Genomic DNA, 14,290 nt, shown 5'->3' with positions numbered 1-14,290 from the left:
GTTGGGGGGGGAGTCCATGTAAGTGGGCTACTTCCTTTATTCACAACAGCTTCAGGAGGGAAGTTTACGGACCAGTGTGAGTCCTGCAGCCTGGTCAGCCAGGACCACCTCAGTGATGCGACTTGTCATTCAAGCAGTCCTGGGTCTGGAAGACTTTGGGTCAACCTAGCGAACTGTGCAAGCACTTCCCATGAGTCATTTCAGTAATAAGGAAAATTTTCATAATAGTTGAGCTGAAGGTCGGGTATAGAATCTGAAAATCCTGGAGTCCAAATGGTTAGAGCATATTTTTAAAAATCACTGCCCTTTGTAGCTGAGGACTCTGAGATCCAGAGAAATCACATTCAATGATCATTTAATAAATATTTATCAAGAACCTCCAGAGGTTATTTACTAGTGCCAAACGCTGTTCTAAGTGAACGGGTCAGACCCAGTCACTGCCTTGCTGGGGTTTACATTTTGCTCAGGGAGACCGTCAGTACACAAGGCAGTGCTGGGGTGTGCTCAGAGCAGGAGCCTGAAGAAATGGCTCCTCTGTTTATAACACACCTGACAAGCATCTGGGTTCATTGTGACAAGGGACACAAAACTTGTAGCCTTCCTATGAACAAATACCCTACACATGTCCTCCTGCACCTCCAGGTGGCCGCTCAGCGGGACCAGTGGGACAGGGCTCCATGCTGGAAGAAAAGCCACAGTGTTTAGCGGGGGAGTTTGCTGCCTAGAGCCTGTGGAGGACCATGAGTGGTCTTATAGACTTAAAGGCTTTGACCCTCTTTTCAAGGAAAAATAAAAAATCCCATTTATATGCTATTTTAGAAAAGACCAAACAGTGGAGACAATAAAAAGATCAGTGGTTGCCAGGAGTTTGGGAGAGAGGGGAGATGAATACACAGCACATAGAAGTTTTTTAGCGCAGTGAAAATACTTTGTGTGCCATTATAATGATGGATAGGTGTCATTATACTTTTGTCCAAACCCATGGAATGTGCAACACTATTCACTTCCCTAGAGTGAACCCTAAGGTGAACTATGGACTTCGGGAAATTTCTGTACCTTCCTGTCAATTTTGTTGTAAACCTAAAACTGCTAAAAAAAAAAAAAAAGAAAGAAAAAGAAGAGAATTAAACAAGGCAGTGAGACTTATTCAGGGTCACACAGCTAGTTGGTGGCCTGTGCCTCCCCCTGCTGACGCCCAACCCGGTTTTCTCAGCGCTCGCACAGAATGACCACGCCCAGTTAGTGTTCTCTTCTTGAAGATGGAGCTCTGGGCAGCAGAGCCGCAAGGAATACGTCAGGCTGAGAAAATAAGGACTTTTAAAGCCAGTCTAGTTGTAATTGTTTATGGAATAAAAAGCGTCAGCCAAGTCTCCTCTGTTTCGTTTCAGTGTAGACTAGGTCTGGCTCATCCCTTAATGCCATCAAAAGTTTAGTATGAAAACAAAGGAGTCTTTGTCAGTTTTAATTATGAAATTCCAGGACCACTTTCCGTGATAAATTTCAGGGAATGAATTATGGGGGACGGGTAGTTGCTTTCTGCACTGCATAAGCGCTAGCACCCACGGCGTGTTCGAGGCCTGCGCCATCAAAGCGTTATCCGCGTTCAGCAAGGTGGGTGCCTCCACGTTGGCCTGTCCTGGCTTCAGCAGAAGAACGGGGTAGGTCATCTGAGGCTTCCAGAGTACAAGGCGGGGTAGGGTGGGAGCACGGGGCGTGGGGAGGGGACCGGTGAACTCATTAGCAGTTACTCGCATCTCACAAAGGCCCCTCTCCGGACGGTTTCTCCCAGCTGTAGGCTGCCTCCTTCAGCCTCCATTCAGAGTTGGAATTCCCTGAAAGATGAACTGGTACCGGAGATTATTCCAGTTCTTCACCTTGCGTTTGTCCGGGATAGTGATTTTCTATTTTAATGGAGGCAGGAGGGAAGGGGGAGGTTCTTTGTTTATTCATTCACTTATTTGTTCATCCAGCAAACATTTATGTGCTAGGAGCTAGGGTTGAGACAGCAAATGATCCCAGTGGATTTTCTAGTCCAACAGGAAGATAAATAACTACAAGTAGGCTTACACCTTAGGAAAGGAGAAGAAGGCGATACTACCTCTTTAAATTCAGCCTTTCACTTTGCACGTTTTCCCCAAAAGAGATGGTTATATAACAGTTGTGGCTAAAAAATCAAAATTAACTTTATTTTTTTGATATTTCCCAATAATTCTTGATACGACCGGAGATTGACCCTGGAATTTTCTTTTATGGAGGGCAATATTGCAGGCCGACTCTTGGGTCATGCTCTGAACAGGAGTATCCTCAGTGAGCATACACAGCAGGAACATAACAGTGCGATGTGAGGACTACTGCCCAACTCTGTTTAGTTTCAGACGATTTGTTCCAACATTCACTTGTTCTGCCAGTGTTTATTCAGCTGCTGCTCCTGCCAGATGTTCTCCAGGTGCTGGGGGTGAAATGGTGAGCAGCCAGACGTGCTTCTTGCTTTCAGAGAGAAACCAGGTCCTTATATTCCTGGGTGTATAACTACATCCCGAGATGGGGCTCAGGCGGCAAGGTACCCATTTCTGTAAGAGGCCATTTGAAAATGAAGTTGACCTGGAGCTGGTGGTTAGGGGAGGTTTCCCGAGCAAGTGACTGAGCAGAGCCTGCAGATGAATCAGTGAAGAGGAGCTAATTCACAAAGGCAAGGTGGACTGGGAAGGGTGCTCGTGCTGGTTAGACCTAAAAGGATCCTGAATAGGCATCAAAGGCATCTGGTCCAACCAACCCATCCTTTTTCTCTGCTCTGTTTTTCTCAGTATTTAACGGGCATCAAATGTACTACGAACAGTGCTTACCAGGGATCTTCTTAGGTTCAGTTAAGCATTCCGACCCCTTTCACTGGCCACACTTGGCCATCTGTGGAGACAGATCTGGAACAGAACCGTAAGTTGCCAACCAGGCAGTGTCAAGGGTTTCTCTCCTATGTGAGCTGTGCTCTTGGCAGTCATCTGGCCACCCAGGAGCTGTCCTCTTTGCCCCTCCCTCATCCTGTGACAGCTCACATGCTAGAGAGTGAGCTTCACGTGGAGTAGGGATGGGGTCTGCCCCGGCTTAACATCTCCCTGAGGGATATGCTCAGTCGTAAGTCATCACATTCAAGGAAGCCCAAAGCGGCGTTGTCCCCGTCAGATATTTATAGTTCCTTCCAGTCCAGATGCAAGTTATCAGTCAGAGGTCATTCTTAATATAAGCAATGTTGCCTCGTAACATAATTGACATTCTAGCTTTATTAGGTTTCCAGGGAAACAGAACTAGAAAGTTAACCTAAGGTCAGATTCTCAAGCAGGAGAGGAAAGGAATTTGCTAACCCTTTGCCCACATTGTGTTTTTTTCCCCTTATCTAATCTGTTTATTGTCTGTCTCCCATCACTGGCATATAAGTTCCAGGAATTTTTATCTGTTTGGTTTGGGGAGGGATCTGTACCTTGAGAGTATCTGGTATACAGGTGTACGTGAATGAATGAGTGAGTGAGTGAATGAACTTATGTTCGGCCGAGATGGCTGTGGCTCACAGATGCCTGACAGTTGTGTGTTTTCTTTAAAATTAGTTCACGCAGCATGTATGTACTGACAGCTAAGCGTGCAAGCACTGTGCTAGGTGCCGGGATGTAAGGAAGAAAAAGACAGCCTAGACGGGCCTCATGGAAGTGACCGCTCCTGTTGCTGTTTAGGGGGAGCTGTGCTCTGACCGTCCAGCTCTTCCCACAGATGATGTCCTTCTGTTGGAAGAGGGTGAAGGGGGCCAGGTATCAAGTGGTTTCCTTGACCTCAGTAAGAGATAATACGTTTTCTGGGAAGGTCATAGGGACTTCTGCTGTCTGCCTTATCTCTGAGACTGTTTCCAATAACGGTGGCTTTATTATAAGACACCCCCCAAGCAGGCCTGATAGACTCTTTCTTTTCTGAGAAGCTCCTAGCTTGGTGGAAAATTGGTGCTTGTAGCCCTCCTTGCTTAAGCCTGGCGTGTACACATCTGGATGGGATTCTAGCGTTCCCACAGCAGGAAAGAGAATTATCATTTTCCACGGTTTAGTGTTGAGAACATTTGCTCCCAGAGCCTCCCAGACCCGCATTTTTTTTCAAGTATGTAGCGCTTTGAGTTGAAGCCTCACAGGCTGAAGTTGGACACAGAAGCCTGAGAGCCTGTTTAAGCATGGCCTTTGTAGGCAGCCCCTCAAGGGCAGGCCATTGAAATGACACATGTGTGTCGGGAAGGAGGAATTCACGTCCCGTCTGGTCAAGGAGGAAGCCAGATTTTACCCTCTCTGAGCCTGTCAGACTGTGGAGAGCTTTCTCGGTAATTTAGTGACGTCTGTGCCACAGAGCCGGTCCAGATGTATCTGCCCGGGAAGCGGGGTGGATGGGCAGGAGGGTGCTGGGAAGGCACGCAGCATTCCTGTTCTTGGCCAGAGCAAATCTCATCAACCTGTTCTTTCCCTTCCCTGGTTTAGGTGTCAAATGTGTTAATATTTTATATGAGGGCAGGATGCAGGGGGTGGAGGCCCCAGCTCTTTTCAAGGGATATTTCCTACCTATTTCTTTTTAAGTCATCATTTTTCTCTCCATACTTTTTTTTTTTTTTTTTTGCAGAGGTATTTTTAGTCAGCTCTTAGAGAGAGTTGCAGAGAGGTTGAGTTAAAGCCCAGAAAATGACTGAGACATCTTTGGAAAATTTATGACTTTTCTTAGGAAATGCTAGAACCTTCTATTGAAAGTGAGGGGGCCATAAATTTTCTTACAAACACCTGCCTTTATATTTTTATAGCAATGTCCGCCATAGATCTTTACACCAATAAGGATATCTGCAATATGATTGTATGTTCTCATAGCAAAATCCTGCATTAAATTGTAAGATTTTTAAAAATTAATGAATTGCTTTTTTCAATTGACATTTGATTTTTCCACCTTCCTCTCTATTTGAGGTTTGAATTTTTACTTTTTATTCACAGGTGACTTTGGTGGTGATTCTCTAGGCCCGGCACAGACATACTGTACCTTTTTGTTCAGTTAGCTCTTCCTTCTGTATCTTCTCTTTGCTGGCAGGTGCTTGGTTGATGGTTATGGGAGCTGGTTCTCCTTTGACTCTCCCTGGCAAATTAGCATCAGAAGCAGCAATCTCTGCATGTTGGAAACAAGCAGTTAAAATACCAGGAAGAATCTGATGTTGTGTTTCTTCTGAAGAATACTCAGAAAAACTCATTAGCCAGACTTGGTAAAACCTCTGAATTACAGATTTTTTTAAAGATGCAATTACACTGCTTTCAAGTATGTTTTGAGCTAGTTAAAAAAAAGAAGATATTGCCATCTCAACTCCATGTATGTTTATTGAGAGCCTGCTGGGCACCAGTCACTAGGATAAGCTCTGGGATATGCGATGAATAAAAAATGTTCTCTGAGCTCATGGGGAAGACAACAAATAATTATAACACCTGGTGAAAAGCACTATAAAGAAAAGATGGGCTGCTGGGGAGAAGGAGAGGGAGGGGAGGAAGGAGGAACAAGCACTTGCCTGGGTGCGTTCATCAAGTTCATTAGAAGAACTGACATTTGAACTTGGTCTTTGAGGGAGGGGTGAGATTTCCCCATCTCAGGGAGGCCTGGGGGGGCAGGGATGGCAGTCCTGGTTGAATGCTAGAGCTACCAGGCCAGACACACTTTATGCACTCTTGGCAGGCAGCATTGTCTAGTGGTTAAAAACCATTGACTCTGGATCCACCTGCCTGGATTTGAATCCTCCCCCTTACAAGCGCGGTGACCTTGCCAAGTTACTTAACCTCTCTGTGTTTCACTTTCCTGATTTGTAAACTGGGGATAATAATAGTACCTGCTTCATAGTGTTGTTAGGCAGACTAAGTGCGTTAGTAATTATTGTGTGTTTGGACAGTGTCTGGCACATGGTAAGTTTGATAAATAAATTAATAAAACCCTGCAGAGTGAAGGGTTTGTCAGCTCCCTAGAAGAAAAGGTAAGAATCAGCAGCTGAGAGTCTGGGAAGATGATAACAACAGTGGCAGTATAGTTTTGGGATCTTCTCGTATCCTGTCATTAAAAAAGACACAGTAACCGGACAGCAAAACCAAAAACCCGTGCACAACATTTACAGTGAAACTAGATGACAAGGTGTACTCACGAACACCAAAGTACGAGCTAATGGCGACAGACTACCAACAGCTAGAGGCAAGCATGTTATTTGCATCTGTGTGGGAGAAAGCAGAAGGAAGCAATGGGGGATCCCAGGGGCCTGAGGACAGGAGACCCGAAAATAGCCCTCAAGACTCCTGAAAAGCTTGTCTGGCCAATTTGAGATTAGCTGCTGAAAATAAGAGGGTTTTGCCAAGTAAGGTCTAAGGGACTGGAGCAGTCTGGCCCCTGTGAAGACTTGAAACAGACCCACTAGGGCTTTTTGCTGGGACTGGACCCCACAATGAGGAGAATGCTGAAAGTGGAATGAAAACTGACCAAGTGACACAAGAGACAAAAGAACGATCAGGTAGAGATAAAAGTGAAGGACGGGGAGGTAGCCAGGAACTATCATAAAGCAAGATGCTACTATTATTTTTTAGTGGCTTTATTCAGGTATAATTTATATATCAAAAATTCACCTGTTGTAAATATTACAGTTCAATTGTTTTAAATAAACTTACGGAAGCATTGCAGTCATTGGCACAATTCAGCGTTAGAACATTCCATCACCCTAAAAGTTCTTCATGCCTATTTGTAATCAGTCCCCACTCCTACCCCCAGCTCCAGACAACCACTTATCTGCTCTATAGATTTGCCTTTTCCAGAAATGTCACATAAATGGGATCATAGAATATGTCGTCCTTTGTGTCTTGCTTCTTTCTCTTAGGATAATGTGTTTGAGGTTTACCCACGTTGTTGAATATATATGAGTAATCACTCCTTTGTATTGCTAAATAGTTTTTCCATTGTTTGTCCGTTTACCAGTTGATGAACATTTGGATCATTTCCACTCTGGGGCTATTATGAATAATGCTGCTATGATCACTCATGGACAAATCTTTCTGTAGACATATGTTTTCATTTTCCTTAGATAGATTCATCAGAGTGGAATTGATGGGTCATAAGTTTATGTTTAACTTTTAAGAAACTGCTAAGCTGTTTTCCTGAGTGACTGTACCATTTTACCTTCCTAGCAGCAGTGTATGAGAGTTCCAGCTTCTTTCCATTCTCTTCAACATTTAGTGTTGGCAGTTTTGAAATTAAAGCCAGTCTGGTGGGTTTGTAGTGGTATCTCGTGATTTTAATTTGCATTTCCCTAATGATTAATGATGTTCAGCTGTTTTGCATGTGCCTATTAGCTATTATATCTTCTTTGGTGAAACGTCTTCAGATCTTTTGCCCTGTTTTCAATTGGATTGTCATCTTATTATCAAGTTGTAAGAGTTCCTTATATATTCTGGATACAGGTCCTTTATCAGATATATAATTTGCAGATATTTTCTGCCAGTCTATGGCAGGTGTTCATTTTTTTAAATTATGTCATTCAGAGAGGAAAAGTTAATTTTGATGAAGTCCAACTTAACCAATTTTTCTTTTTATGGATCGTCCTTTTGGTGTCATAGCTAAGAAATTTTGGCCCAATCTAAGACCACAAAGTTTTTCTCCTGTGTTTTATTACAGAAGTTTTATAGTTTTAACTTTTACACGTAGGCCTCTAATCTATTTTGAGTTAATATTTGTGTATGGTGCGATGTAAGAGTCTAAGTGAATTTTTTTTTTTTTTGCATTTAGATATCCAGTTGTCTAAGCACCATTTGTTGAAAAGTCAACTCTTTTCCCATTAAATTGCCTTGACACTTTAGCAAAATAATTAATTAATTGAGCATAAATATAAAGGTTTATTTCTGGGGTCTCTATTTTGTGTCGTTGATTTATATGTCTATTCTTAAGCCAATAGCACACTGTCTTGAATATGTAGCTGTATTGCAAGTTTTGAAATTAGGTAGTGTAAGTCCTCTAATTTTGTTCTTTTTCAAAATTATTTTGGCTACTCTCAGTCTTTGATATTTCCATATGAATTTTAGACTCAGCTTGTCAATTTCTACAAAAAAAAAAAAAAGCCTGCCAGGATTTGAATAAGGCTGGCAGTGAATCTCTAGATCAATTTAGGGAGAATTGCCACATTAACAATAGTGAATCTTCCAATCCATTGTCTCTTCTTTTATGTAGATCCTCTTTAATTTCTCTCAAAATCTTTTCGCAGTTTTTATTACACAGGTTTTGAATTTTTTGTTAAATTTGTTCCTAAGTAGTTTATTCATTTTATGTTATTGTGAATGAAATTGTTTTTAAAATTTTATTTTCAGATTATTCTTTGCTTATATATATATATATATACATATATATACACTATTGATTTTTATATATAGATGCTGTATCTTGCAACCTTGCTGAACTTGTTAACTAGTTCTTATAATTTTTAATAGATCGATTACTTAGGATTTTTACATATGGGATCATGTCATCTGTGAATAAAAACAGTTTTACTTCCTCCTTTCCAAACCGTATGTCTTTTATTTCTACCGTCACCTTATTGCACTGCCCCGAACCTTCAATACAATGTTGAATAGAAGTGGTGAGAGCAGACCTCTTTATCTTACTCCTGCCCGATCTTAGGGAGAAAGCATGCAGTCTTTCACCATTAAGTAAGATGTTAGCTGTAGGTTTTTCATAGATACCTCTTTGTCTCTAGTAATATTTCTTCACTTAAAGTCTGCCTTATCTGATATTAATATAGCCACTCCAGCCATCTTGTGGTTACTGTTTACATAGTGTATCTTTTTCATCCTTTTGCTTTCAACCTATTTGTATCTTTGAATTAAAACACCTCTCTTGTATATCTCTTGCAGATAGCGGATAGTTGGAGCTTGCTTTTTTTATCCAGTATAAAAAAAATTGCCTTTTGATTGGAATATTTAACTCATTCACATGTAATGTAACTACTGACATGATTAGATCTACATCTGCCATTTTGCTCTTTGTTTTCTGTATGTCTCGTGTCTTTTTTATTCTTTGTTCCTCCCTATGGCCCTCTTTTGTGTTAAACAAATACCTTTCAGCATTACATTTTAATTCCTCTGTTGATTTTTTACCTGTATTTTTTGAAAATTTCTATGGTGGTTCCTCTATGAATTATAAAACATATCTTAAATTATCCATCTATTTCAGTAAAATATGCAGGTTAGCTCTAATATAGCTTTATTTCCTCCCTCCTTTTGCTACTAATGTCTCTATATGTTATAAACACAACAGTGCGATATTAATAATTATTTCCTCATACAGTCCTATTTTTAATATAAATTAAAAGAAGAAAAGATTTTAAAATATATTTAAACTATATTTAACCACATATTTATATTTCTAGTACTCTTACTAATTTACTCCTGTGGTTTCAGATTACCTTCTGTTGTCATTTCCTTGTAGTCTGAAGGACTTCCTTTAAAATTTTGTATTGGGCCTGTCTGCTAGATATGAATTCTCCCACTTTTTGTTTATCTGGGAATGTCTTTATTTTGCCATCATTTTTGAGTGACAATTTTACGCCATGCAGAATTCTTGGTGATTTTTTTTTTTCTCTCATCACTTTGAGTATATCTTCCCCTATGTTTGATGAGAAGTCACTATTAATCTTAACTGTTGTTCCCCTCTATGTGATTAATTATTTTTCTGTTGTTACTTTCAAGATTTGTTTTTCCGCAGTTTTATCATTATGTGTCTCTGTTTTTCTTCAGCCTTTTTTTTTTCTCTGTTCTTTGGATTGGATGATTTTTATTCATTTATCTTAAGTTCAGTGATTTTTTAGCTATCTCAAAGCTGCTGTTGAGCCCATTTAGGGAATTTTTAATTTTAGTTATACTTTTTAACTCTAAAATCCCCACTTGGTTAATTTTTATAGTTTCTATTTCTCTGTTGAGATTCCCTATTTGCTGACTTGCTATTTTCTTTTAATCTTTAAACGTAGTTTCTATTAATTCTTTGATCATACTTATAATAGGTACTTTGAAGTCTTTGCTAAATCCAACACGTAGGCTCACTCAGAGTGAGTTTATATTGACTACTCTTTTTTTTTTAAAGTATAGGTCATGCTTCCCTATTTCTTTGATTGTCTCATAACAGATATAGTACAACCATAAACTAAAAAATGAAAGGAGAATGCTGATAGCATATGCAGAAAATAAGATTTTTAGCTTTTCAGTAATCATAATGATGGTGATATGATTTGATATTGTGAAATGTTTTTGTGTAACAAAATAGAGCAGCTTAATAGTCATGGAATGTTCTACTTCTCTTATCCCCCATGTCCTTGAGAACCAGGATTCTTGGTGTGGGAGAAAGGCAAAATAGATTTAAGATAGAAGGAATCAAGGAAAAACTCTGTAGTCCTGAATTTGTTTTTTTCTAATTTAATTTTTTTAAAGTATAGTTGATTTACAATGTTGTGCCCATCTCTGCTGTATAGCAAAGTGACTCAGTTATACGCATATAGACATTCTTTTTTTTTTTTTGCGGTACGCGGGCCTCTCACTGTTGTGGCCTGTCCCGCTGCGGAGCACAGGCTCCAGACGCGCAGGCTCAGCGGCCATGGCTCACGGGCGCAGCCGCTCTGCGGCATGTGGTATCTTCCCGGACCGGGGCACGAACCCGTGTCCCCTGCATCGTCAGGTGGACTCTCAATCACTGTGCCACCAGGGAAGCCCCAACATTCTTTTTTTTAAAATATTCTTCTCCATTATGGTTTATCACAGGATATTGAATATAGTTCCTTATGCCGTACTGAAGGACCTTGTTGTTTATCCATCCTATGTATAATAGTTTACATCTGCTAATCCCACACTCCCAGTCCTGTCCTCCCCTACCCCTCTCCCCCATGGCAACCACAAGTCTGTTCTCTGTGTCTGTGAGTCTGTTTCTGTTTTGCAGACAGGTTAATTTGTGCCTTATTTTATTATTGGAGTATAATTGCTTTATAATTGTGCCATATTTTAGATTCCACATATAACTGATATCATATGGTATATCTTTTTCTGACTTACTTCACTTAGTATCATAATCTCTAGTTGCATCTATGTTACTGCAAATGGCATTATTGCATTCTTTTTTATAGCTGAGTAGTATTCCATTGTATATATATGTACCACATCTTCTTTATCCATTTGTCTATTGATGGACATTTAGGTATTTTCCATGACTTGGCTATTGTGAAATAGTGCTGCTATGAACATAGGGGTGCATGTATCTTTTTGAATTATGGGTTTGTCCCGGTATATGCTCAGGAGTGGGATTGCTGGATCATATGGTAATTCTATTTTTAGTTTTCTGAGGAACCTCCACCTGTTCTCCATAGTGACTGTACCAACTTATATTCCCACCAACAGTGTAGGAGGGTTCCCTTTTCTCCATACCCTTTCCAGCATTTGTTATTTGTAGTGTAGTCCTCAATTTGAATGACTGAATTGGAAATATCAGTATGAAATCATTAAGTATCTGTGTGTGTGTGTGTGTGTGTTTCTGTATGTGTATTTGTGTGTGCGTGTGTGTAGATATACACATATATGTTTGTGTGTGTATGTGTGTGTGTGTGTGTGTGTGTGTGTGTGTGTGTGAGAGAGAGAGAGAGAGAGAGAGGAGGTCCTTTAAATAAGTCCTTCAGAGAGACAAGGAGAGGAGAGGAGGTTTGGCTCAGTGACTGACCCAGTAGCAATGACCGTCCCTAGTGCCTAGGTTGTGATCTTGAAGTATCATTTTCCAATTTAAAAAACCTCATTCAGTTCTGGGTTAGGAAATAAATAAGACAAGCCTGTAAAATCTCTACATATCAGATAGCAAGAGAACTATCAAAGATTTCTAGGGCTATGTTTTCTAACATGGAATTCAGGCCATATATGGGACAATTTAAATTTCAAGAAGGATAAAAATTGCAATAGTCTCATCAAATATGTTTAAATTCATGAGTTCTAATTCAGTATCTAACAAAGTAGACAGAAAGAAAGATTCAAATGGTTTTCCTCCATTTACTGTATGAACTGGAAAACCAAATATTAGATGAAGGGAAACACCTCCCTATAAAATTATTCCAGCTAGTAAGTGAAAATGCAGTGAGAGAATTAGAATGTCACCATTTTGTAACTCCCAGTGAATTAACATATCTGACCAGCAAGCATCAAGGGCAGCTAACAGCAAAAAAAAAAGAGCGACAGCTGGACCCAATGTGCCTCCTGATGGAAGAACACACGACCGGCAAAGTCTTGCAAAGGGATTGAACATGAATGGGTGAAGCCTCAAAATCCAGCTCCCAAATGCAAGAAATACAGGGAAAGGAGGAATATATCCAACTGCATGACTCTGTGGTTTTCCTATCGAACTGCATGACTGTGTGGTTTTCCAGCCAATGGGAATCTCTACAGGTCAAGCAGTTCAGATTCTTTAACTGATTAATTGTAAGGAAAAGAAAGAGGTAGAAAGGGAACCTGTAGATTAAGCGAGATTTTAAAGACTCATCAAGTAAGAAAAAAAAAAAATGGGCAAGTGCAGGGATGTATACTTGAGTGATTAAGCTGTAAGGAGTGGAATGAGGCCATGACTAGGAAAGTCAGGGGGGCAGTTACTCTGGTTGGATGGAGAGGCCTGTTAACTGGGATGGGGTGAGTGACAACGATTCTTTTTTTTTTTTTTAAACTTGGGTGATAGTTACAAGTGTTTTTGCCTTGTAATAATTTCTCAAGCGATATATTTGTTTTATGTGGCTTTCTGTGTCTATTTTTTATATAACAAAAAGTTAAAAAAAATAGTTGGGGTGGATAGAAGGACACCGAGCAGGGGCAGGGGAAGGATCCCTGCACTGGGGATCCCGGTCCTGGCTCCGCTGCCCGCTCAGCGCTGTTGGGCAGGCCTCTCCCATTCCATCTCTGGGACTCAGTTTCCCTCTCTGTCAGTTGAGGGTAACGAGTCCTGTCTGCTCACTAGGTTGGTGGGAGAACCATCTGGAACAATGGGCTGGGGGTGGCGTGGGACCAGCTCGTGTCACTTCAGAAGAAGTCGATGATGGCGAACATTTACTGAGCAGTGACTGTGGCCTCATGTGATCTTCACAGCAGCCCTGTGACTAGCAGGTGTGCAGCTGGTCTTACCCTGGAAGACCCCGTCTCTGTCCTGAAGCAGCTGAAAGTCTCTTTTTCTTTAAAAATATTTATTTTAGGGCTTCCCTGGTGGCGCAGTGGTTGAGAGTCCGCCGGCCGATGCAGGGGACACGGGTTCGTGCCCTGGTCCGGGAGGATCCCACGTGCTGCGGAGCGGCTGGGCCCGTGAGCCATGGCCGCTGAGCCTGCGCGTCTGGAGCCTGTGCTCCGCAATGGGAGAGGCCCCAACAGTGAGAGGCCCGCATACCACAAAAAAAAAAAAAAAAAAATTATTTTATTTATTTATTTGGCTGCGCTGTTGTCTTAGTTGCAGCTCGTGGGCTCCTTAGTTGAGGCTCGCCAGCTCCTCAGTTGCAGCATGCTAACTCCTAGATGCGGCATGCATGTGGGATCCATGCACGGGTTCCCTGACCAGGGATCGAACCCAGGCCCCTATGCATTGGGAACGTGGAGTCCCAACCACTGCGCCACCAGGGAAGTTCCCAGCAGCCGAAAGTCTTAGGGAGGCTTTCTTGATGAGAGAGAGGACTCATTTGTAATTATCTTGTCAGGGGTCTATTAGTAAATGTCCGCTCTTCTGGATGGCTTAGAAGGGCTTGAAAATAGCTTATTCTGCTGAGCAAATTCAATATTCTCCCCACAGATCATGTTTGCCCTGCTCATGTGCTTAACAAAGCCTCTTTTCTATAGATGGTGCAAAGGTACAGCTGAGCTCACCATCTGAGTGATTGGATGTGAATTCTGACCGGGAAGGGCCACTCTGTGAGGCATATGATGAAAGCATCTGATGTAGAAGCTTGTCCTAACGAATTGTGGACAGACCCATTTTTATATTACCATCATTTTGTCAATGTTAGTCTCCTTGTCCATCCTGGTCCAGTTCAGAGTTCTCTTTCTGCCGTGAAGGTTAGCCCACGCGGCAGAAATGCTCTGCTGTCCCTTTGTTGTCTGCCGCCACTGGCAGGGGCCATGAATCACAGCCCTTCTTCAGAGCCAAGTGTATCCCGGTAGGAATTTGGCCTGGCCTTCGCTGTTCCCAGCCTTCCTTGCTTCTCTTCTGCCCTGTCGTGCTTTTGCTTTTG

At 41.5% G+C, this 14,290-nt stretch overlaps 1 protein-coding gene and 1 non-coding gene across 10 annotated transcripts in view; both read left to right on the top strand.

Moving 5' to 3' along the window:
- The window catches only part of TTC7B (tetratricopeptide repeat domain 7B), a 238,212-nt gene that overhangs the window by 81,638 nt on the left and 142,284 nt on the right, over nucleotides 1-14,290 (top strand). The gene's annotated exons all lie outside the window — the stretch shown is intronic.
- LOC115867405 (small nucleolar RNA SNORA11) lies at nucleotides 496-624 on the top strand. Its single transcript, XR_004045114.1, has one exon. It is a non-coding gene; the product is annotated as a small nucleolar RNA SNORA11 (small nucleolar RNA).

Source organism: Globicephala melas, chromosome 2 (genome assembly GCF_963455315.2).
Source record: "Globicephala melas chromosome 2, mGloMel1.2, whole genome shotgun sequence".
NCBI classification, from domain to species: domain Eukaryota; kingdom Metazoa; phylum Chordata; class Mammalia; order Artiodactyla; family Delphinidae; genus Globicephala; species Globicephala melas.
The sequence above is the reverse complement of the archived record's forward strand: the minus strand, read 5'-3'. Positions and strand labels throughout refer to the sequence as shown.